This window comes from Ursus arctos, unplaced genomic scaffold, assembly GCF_023065955.2.
Source record: "Ursus arctos isolate Adak ecotype North America unplaced genomic scaffold, UrsArc2.0 scaffold_19, whole genome shotgun sequence".
NCBI classification, from domain to species: domain Eukaryota; kingdom Metazoa; phylum Chordata; class Mammalia; order Carnivora; family Ursidae; genus Ursus; species Ursus arctos.
This window is the reverse complement of record NW_026622863.1, coordinates 52,193,484-52,202,795: the sequence shown is the minus strand read 5'-3', so window position 1 is coordinate 52,202,795 and position 9,312 is coordinate 52,193,484. Positions and strand designations below refer to the sequence as shown.

At 39.2% G+C, this 9,312-nt stretch overlaps 1 pseudogene; it reads right to left on the bottom strand.

The window, feature by feature from the left end:
* Window positions 1–123: 123 nt before the first annotated feature.
* On the bottom strand, window positions 124–6,972 carry LOC113248005 (vomeronasal type-1 receptor 1-like; annotated as a pseudogene).
* Between the last annotated feature and the right edge of the window lie 2,340 nt (window positions 6,973–9,312).

Here is a 9,312-nt window from a genome sequence, read left to right as displayed (position 1 = left end):
ATATATATGGCAGATTGGCAAGCAAAACCTAGCAGCTGCTGCTGCATAAAGATTGCATGACTGCTTGACACCACACCTTTTCATTACCATGACTTTCTAGTTTTTTCCTATCTAGTAAAGAAGTCACCTTTTGGCTTTCTCTTTCAAAGTTACCTGTAAGCAAAACCATTGTCAAAGGGGCTATGTATAACACTGGAGAAACATCTTTTGTAACAGACTAATATATCTATTAAATAAAGTGTAATAGTTACTTTCAAAGTGAGGAGGATATTAGTAATATAGTACAATGTAAAAGTGATAATGTGGAAATATTGGACATTGAATACAGTGGTTTCACAAAGTACACAATGCGTAGGATAAATAAATGTCTATATAACTAAAATAAAAAATATCAGGGGCGCCTGGCTTACTTAGTCAGTAGAGCATGCGGCTCTTGATCTCCAGGTCATGAGTTCAAGCCTCACTTTGGGTATAGAGCTTACTTTAAAAAAAATTTTTTTTTCTCCGATGGGGAAAATCTCAAAAGCAGTCAGAAAGGGGTAAAGCCAATAAAAATTTTAAAGGAAAGCTAAAAATCTAAAACATTAAAGAAGAAGTAGACATGTATCTAGATAATACAACACAAAGAAGGAGAAAATTACAGAGGGGGAATGTTTAGAACAGGGAAACACATGCTGCCTAGAGCCATTGTAATGAGAATCAAGGACAGGAGAAAGTTATACACATGTACAGTGAGAGAAATAGAGAAACTAAAATCAGCTTGAGCTCATTCCTTTTCACAATGAGTGCAAGTGTTACCATGAAATAAAAACTTTAAAAGTATTGAAGTAAAGATTATATACCAAGAATATCCTCAGCCAGCCAACAGACACATGAAAAGATGCCCAACATCAGTAATCATCAGAGAAACGTAAATCAAAACCACAATGAGTATCACCTCACACCTGTCATAATAGCTAAAATAAAAACACAGAACACAAGTACTGGAAAGGGTGTGGAGGAAAAGGGAACTCATGCACTGTTGGTGAGAATGCAAACTGGTGCAGCCATTGTGGAAAACAGAAGATTCCTCAAAAAATTAAGAATAGAATTACCATATGATCCAGTAATTCCACTACTATTTACCCAAAAAACACGAAAACAGTAATTTGAAAAGATTGCATGCACCCTTATGTTTATTGCAGCATTATTTACAATAGCCAAGTTATGGAAACAACCCAAGTGTCTAGATGAATGGATAAAGATGTGTGTGTGAGTGTGTGTGTGTGTGTGTGTATGAAAATGTACACACATACTGGAATATTACTCAGCCATTAAAAAGAATGAATTCTTGCCATTTGCAACAGCATGGATGGATGTAGAGGATATAATGCTAGGTGAAATAAGTCAGAGAAAGGCAAAAATCATATGATTTCACTCATGGAATTTAAGAAACAAACCAAAAAAGACAGATGTTTAAGTATAAAGAACAAACTGGTGGTTACCAGAGGGGAGGTGGGTGAGGGATGGGTGAAATAGGTGATGGGGATTAAAAGTACAGTTATGATGAGCACTGAGTAATGTATAGAATTGTTGACTCACTATATTGTACACCTGAGACTTAATATAATACTGTACCTTAATTATACTGGAATTAAAATAAATTAATTGAGACTTTTAATTTAAGAAAGATAGACTGGGCTAAGTAGTAAGTAAGCAGAAATTTTTTAAAAATATCCTCAGCCAATATGCCATTTGAAAGAAAAGCAATAAAAATATTTGTGGGCATATTAAACTTTGGAATTTATTTTTCCAAACTGGGAATCTACCACAATGACTATCTTAAAAACAAATATTCAGAGAAGACAAACCAAGCAGGGTGGTGAAATAGGGCTGGCATGGAAGGATAATCCATATCTTCATAATGTTTTTTTATTATCTAAAAGAAAAAATTATTTTGTACACATAGCACAGTTTCAAAGTAAATTCTGGTATAGTTAGTAGTTTTAAGAGAAAAAGTCTTCTGAGTGCTGAAATGCTTTTAAGTTTTTGTTTTTCTGATTTTTGTTACTGTTGTTGAACTTGACAGTAAGTTTTTAAAACTCAGAATTCAGGGGCGCCTGGGTGGCTCAGTCGTTAAGCGTCTGTCTTCGGCTCAGGGTGTGATCCCAGGGTCCTGGGATTGAGCCCCGCATCGGGCTCCCTGCTCTGCTGCGAGCCTGCTTCTTCCTTTCCCACTCCCCCTGCTTGTGTCCCCTCTCTTGCTGGCTGTCTCACTCTCTGTCAAATAAATAAATAAAATCTTTAAAAAAATAAAATAATAAAATAAAACTCAGAATTCACAGAAAAATAAAGCACATTTAGAAGAGAAAGAGAAAAAAGATAAGGTGGATTGTTCTTTCAGAAGTTAGGACCTGTTATAAAACTAGAAATGATAGTTTGATGTTAGATATTTGCACAGAGCTACACGTACAGATCAGAGGAGACCATGTAGAGCTTAGAAGGAGATCCACATACATTTGGATATCCACACCTGGTGTGGAAGGGAACTGCTGCTCCAAAGAAATACATTCTGATGTGTATCCAAACACACGAACAAAAGCTTTTACAGCTGCATTGTTGTTATTACCAACACTTGAAGGCAATACAAAGGTCCATCAGTGTAGAATAGAGACAGATTATGAAACGGTGCCCTCAGCAGCAATGAAAATCAATGATACAAACACACTGAACAGCATAGGTGAATCGTACTGACATTCATTGGACAAAAGAAATAAGATCAAACAAATACATAGTGTATGAGTCCATTCATATAAATGTCAGTGATATACAGAGCCAAACTATAGTTTTAGGATTTATGCATAGTAAGGAAAACTATTAAAATCCAAAAGATGCTGACTTTAAAACTCTGGATGTTGGGTTACTCTTGGAGGAGGTGTAGACCATGTCTGGGATGGAACACTTGACACGGCAGGGCACTACTAGCATTCTTTATTTCCCTCAGTGGCAGATACAGAAGCATCCATTTTATTTTATTTTTTTATTTTTTTATTTTTTTTTTTTAAAGATTTTATTTATTTATTCGACAGAGAGACAGCCAGCGAGAGAGGGAACACAGCAGGGGGAGTGGGAGAGGAAGAAGCAGGCTCCCAGCGGAGGAGCCCGATGTGGGACTCGATCCCGGAACGCCGGGATCACGCCCTGAGCCGAAGGCAGACGCTTTAACGACTGCGCTACCCAGGCGCCCCAGAAGCATCCATTTTAGGAACACTTGTTAAATTCTAAATATATATTCCCTGTACCAATGTTGTCTTTCACAGTAAGAATGTAAAGAAAAATGGGATAAATGTTAAGTGTGGTCCTCAAGTGATAGAACCAAAAACAATAAAATGTAAGACTTTAATGGAGATGAATTACACATAACCTGCCCAGAGAGCAGAAAAGAGAAAATAAAAATTGGAAATGGAGGGGCGCCTGGGTGGCACAGCGGTTAAGCGTCTGCCTTCGGCTCAGGGCGTGATCCCGGCGTTGTGGGATCGAGCCCCACATCAGGCTCCTCTGCTATGAGCCTGCTTCTTCCTCTCCCACTCCTCCTGCTTGTGTTCCCTCTCTCGCCGGCTGTCTCTATCTCTGTCGAATGAATAAATAAAATCTTTTTAAAAAAAATTGGAAATGGAAAATGAAGAAAAAAAAAGGTTGAATATTAGGTTTAACTAGCAGGTTTCTTTCTAATGAGGTCTCTCATGAGAGGCAAGGCATGAAACAAACACAAAATCAGTCGGTATCAGTATGAATTCCTCACAGACCCCAGAGGGAGATTAGCTGAAAATCAGGTGAAATACAGATCAATCCATAAAATGCAAAAGAAAAAACTTTCCCAAAATGATTCACTCAGCTTCAAAAACAGGATGATCACAGTTATTTGGATGCAAAGTATTTCCATTAAGAACACGGTCTAGAACTTGGACAAACGAGTCTGAGTCAAGTTGTACCTGGAATGATGGCTGGAGTTTATAAGTTGTAAATCTGTTTTCTCATCTCCAGATGGACATGAGGATACTTAGCTTATAGCTGAGTTGCACGAATAACTTGTTAGTAAAACCATAGAAATAAAATAATTTCAGACCCACTCTTAGTAAATACGAAATCTGCTGTAGAACCCACAGACCAACAAGGTCAGGGGACAGGCGTGCAGGTCGGCAAAGAACTGACCGCAGGCGTTGGAACAGGCCTGGGAGAGCTCCCTGTGGGGCGTGTCTGCCTGCGTCACAGGTGCGGTCGTCATAGATAAGGAAACTACTGTATCTTTTGTGACTTCATTGATTAACTGTATGAATTAGGTGTCATTGGGCTAAGGTTCAGTTTTATATATAGTGTTTTCTAAACAACTATTCAAGAATTAATTGGTCTAGGAATTACTTTAGGACTACAGAGGACAGAAGTTGGTTGGTGACTCCGGAGGTAATTAGAAAGCATTTAAATCAGGATGGTTTAGAGAAACACAGCCTGACCTGAGAGCGGAGCCTGTGCGAGTGGATGTTATGGGAAGGAAAAGTCCTCATCATAGACTATTGTGTAAACTTAAGCTCAAGAAACAGTTGGACAGTGCATGAATTTTTTATAAAAATTAATTGGGGGCGCCTGGGTGGCACAGCGGTTAAGCGTCTGCCTTTGGCTCAGGGCGTGATCCCGGTGTTATGGGATCGAGCCCCACATCGGGCTCCTCTGCTATGAGCCTGCTTTTTCCTCTCCCACTCCCCCTGCTTGTGCTCCCTCTCTCACTGGCTGTCTCTATCTCTGTCAAATAAATAAAATCTTTAAAAAAAATTAATTGGACTTAAGGAGGCCTATAAATGTCATCATTTTCTGTGTGTAAATAAATAATAAAAGGTTATACATTCTCAAAGACATAGCATTCAGTCCTAGGATTTATCAAAATTAACTGTAAAATAGTTGTAAAATTACCTGGAGTCTTCAGGAAAATTAAAAGATTAAATTAAAATCCTTAAAGACAATATGAACAGCCTGAATTAAATAGAGGAAAAGAGATCACTGGGGAAAAATCTCTTCTATTTAATAATAAAGGTGAGAAGTAGAGTGAAAATGCTTACTTACATTCTTGAAAGTTTGCCTTTTGTTAAAAATAAAAGCCAGTGATTGAAGATTGGAAACTCTAGGTTTGAGAACCATTAAATCAAAATATTTTAATCAAAATTAGGAATCAGAGGAAGTTTAATAAAATAAAACACATTTAATTACGTATGTACTAAATGACATCTAAAAAGCAAAGGTGATGTCCCTTCATTGATTGTTGCCATTGTTAGGACAAAGTTTAGAATTCTTGTCTGATCTATGGTATTCTGCCACAAATACTATAGTTCTGTTGTTTATTAAGTTGCATGTGCTTTCCCCACATGGGCCATTCCAGATATTTTCCCTGATAGATACAGCCTCATCCATCTATGTTTAGGAAAAAATATATATATATTAAAACTACTAGGGGCTCCTGGGTGGCTCAGTCGTTAAGTGTCTGCCTTCGGCTCAGGGCGTGATCCCGGCGTTATGGGATTGAGCCCCCATCAGGCTTCTCCGCTGGAAGCCTGCTTCTTCCTCTCCCACTCCCCCTGCTTGTGTTCCCTCTCTCGCTGGCTGTCTCTCTCTCTGTCAAATAAATAAATAAAATCTTTAAAAAGTAAAATGAAACTATTAAAAGACCCTGTTTTATGCTAGATATAGGGGACGTTTTACTTATGTTTGGCAAACTTAGTAGTTTTCATACATTATATCCTCCTAAAGGATCTTGAATTTAGTTGAGGAATATAGCATGTGTATATTAAGTAATCATTGCATGTTGTATAAATCTATTTTGGCTCCACTATAGCTGTATGAGAGCGGGGTGTTAATCACTGGATATCACAGATTCCTGGAATTGTAACTAGCACCAAATAGTCCCCTATATAGTAACAAAGGGTGAAATGAAAAATAGATTTATCTGCACAGATGAAAAGATATACAACTGTTTTACCAGATTAAGGAAAATTGTTTTCCTTGTCCAGCAGGCAAAGCAGAACTGAGAGACGTACATATCACTGCTGATGAGCACAAATGAGCTGAATGTTGGAAAACATGATGCTACAAACACAGCAGTGTTTAGTAGCCACTGGTTTGGACTCAAAATAAGTACTATGCAAAGAAACAAAACGGAAGAGAGAGAGTAACAGCAGACAAAGGATCTCACCAGGATCAGGATGGTGCGTGTGGCTCTGGCCTCGTGGGAAGATCTGGGACAAAGGCTATGGCTGCAGATATATTGGACTTGCTGCTTGTGCCTGAGCAAGACAAGGACCATGGAGCCACTGGCCCAGATCCTGAGGTTCAAACACACAAAGTCAAAGAAAGAATACACGACAGAATTTAGTGAGCCTATAAATTTATCTTGGGGTAGTCCAGAACAGTAGACAGATGTTTTTTTTCAAACTAAGGTTTTTGCTGTTCAGTGGCCCAGTCACTCTTACTGGAAGGTAGATATTTAACAGGAGATGTAAGATCAGCAGAGGAAATAGCAGAAGCCAATGCACTTTGGAGATATTCTGAGCTCCATTACCCTAGAGATATTAGAATGAATCTTAAAGGCCTGATAGCCACTCAACAGGCAGTGATGCTGAGGGAAACTCCTCTGCCCACTCTGTGTGCATAAAAGACAACTTTATATCCAATATCATCAGGAAGTATTTCCATCCCAAAGTTGCCATGGTCTGTGGGTTCCCTTTGGAGAAAAGCACCAAGGAGTTGGCTAAGACCAGTTGGTTGAGAATCAGGTCTTTGGATTTCAACTTGTGTCCAGTGAACAAAGTGAATTTATAAAGACCAAAGAGGAAGGAATTTTCCAGGATCCTCACCCCTGTCTGAATGAGGAGGATAATCCCCATTTCTAAGTTGAAAGAACCCATCACATCAATATCAAGTGGAAATTGGTCTTTTTTTTTTTGAAGTGGAAATTGGTCTTAATTGGAGTTGAAGATCTGGAGGAAATTCAAAATATATGTATTACTATCTTCATGTTTCCTGAGGGGCTTTTCATTAACCACATTCCCCCCCCCCCCCACATAAAGCGCATTCAGAATATGTCTTTAAAAGCAAACAAAAGGCGGTGCCTGGGTGGCTCAGTTGGTTAAGCATCCGACTCTTGATTTTGGCTGAGGTCATGATCTCAGGGTCGTGAGATCAAGCCCCACCTCATGAAGCTTGCTTAAGATTCTCTCCCCCTCCCCGCTGCCCCTCCCCCACTCTCCCTGCCCCTGAAAAAAATTTAAAAAAGCAAACAAAAGGCAGAGAGAGGCTATCTAAAAGAGATTTTACTAAGTAGTTGTAAATAAATAAAAATGTTTCTCCAAGGATGTGCACTAATTGACAGCAACCGTTAGTCCTTGGGTTATTGAAGGAGGGAGCTGTGGGGTATTTAGACATAATCTTCCACATTAACTTTATAGGCAGGTGGATTTGTTCAAAATATTTAAATACAATTGTGATTTTTATAACAGCAATTAAAATTGAGAGATAATTTTGGGGCACCTGGGTGGCACAGTGGTTGGGCGTCTGCCTTCGGCTCAGGGCGTGGTCCCGGCGATCTGGGATCGAGCCCCACATTGGGCTCTTCTGCTATGAGCCTGCTTCTTCCTCTCCCACTCCCCCTGCTTGTGTTCTCTCTCTCGCTGGCTGTCTCTATCTCTGTCGAATAAATAAATAAAATCTTTTAAAAAAATTGAGAGATAATTTTAAGAAAAAGTAGTAGAATATACATATGAACTTTTTCAAAGAAGAATTTTAAACCAAGGGAAAGTTCTGGAAATAATTTTGAAAAGAAAACATAAAATGAATTTAATTCTCCAACAAAAATGTCGTTTTATGTGGAGTGAGGGTTTATACAGTTTCTATAAATCAGAGACAACTTTGAGGAGTCTCTGACTCCTTAATAGCTGTGATCACCGGTCACTCTTATGCTCAAGTGTAGTCATTCAAGGGCAAAAATAAGAGACTCATTTTATTCCCTTAATCAAAAGGGAATGGTGTGAAATAAGTCAAGCAGAGAAAGACAATTATATGGTTTCACATCATATGGTTCACATGTGGAACATAAGGAATAGCATGGAGGACATTGGGAGAAGGAAGGGAAAAATGAAGGGGGGGAAATCAGAGGGGTAGACGAACCATGAGAGACTATGGACTCTGGGAAACAAACTGAGGGTTTCAGGGGAGGGGAGTGGGGGGATGGGTTAGCTCGGTGATGGGTATTAAGGAGGGCACGTATTGCCTGGAGGACTGTGTTATATGCAAACAATGAATCATGGAACAGTACATCAAAAACTAAGGATGTACTGTATGGTGACTAACATAATTTTTTTAAAAAAGGGAATGGTGGCCATGGAGGCATGGTTAGGGGCTAAATTATGTGCACTGTGCTGAGAAAGAATTTTGAAATATCCATCATTATGCTACTTGGGTAGAACTTTATATGTCAGAAAAACCATCCTGTTAATGCTACGGGTGTGTGAGGGGTGAACACACTAGAATTTCATATTGATCAGAAGGGACAGTGAAGTTATTGTTGGGTAGAAAGGGTTACATATTTATAGGATAATTATAATTTCACAGTAATTTTGAAATCTGCTTCTAGGTCAGAGTAACATCAAGAATCTGAGGATATTGAAGTCCCTGATGATCTCTGCTCTCTTAAATGTGGAATCGTTAGTCACTTTTAAAAGAGTCATATCTCCACACAGGAGTTGGAGATTTATAATCTTCCGCCAATCATAGGTATTGTAGAGAAATGTAATTACAGACTCCTTTAAACACACAGGCTCTCAGTGATTAAAAACAAACAAAACCCTACTGCATATAGCTGCAATTGCCACCCAGAAACCAAGTGTCCACTTGCAGATGAGAACAAAAAATCATTATCTTGGGGGCGCCTGGGTGGCACAGCGGTTAAGCGTCTGCCTTCGGCTCAGGGTGTGATCCTGGCGTTATGGGATCGAACCCCACATCAGGTTCCTCCGCTATGAGCCTGCTTCTTCCTCTCCCACTCCCCCTGCTTGTGTTCCCTCTCTCGCTGGCTGTCTCTCTGTCGAATAAATAAATAAAATCTTTAAAAAAAAATCATTATCTTACTGTTCTTCACTTCCATTTAGAGTTAAGTCTTTGCCCTGAAAGTCATGAGAGTGTCTGCATGTCTGTTTATTCAGAAGCAAGAGGAGAAGATGTCAGGGTATCAGGGAAGAAGGAAGATATGCTTGAGAGCCCTGAAGCAGGCAGAGGAGCGTGACAGAGTGTATG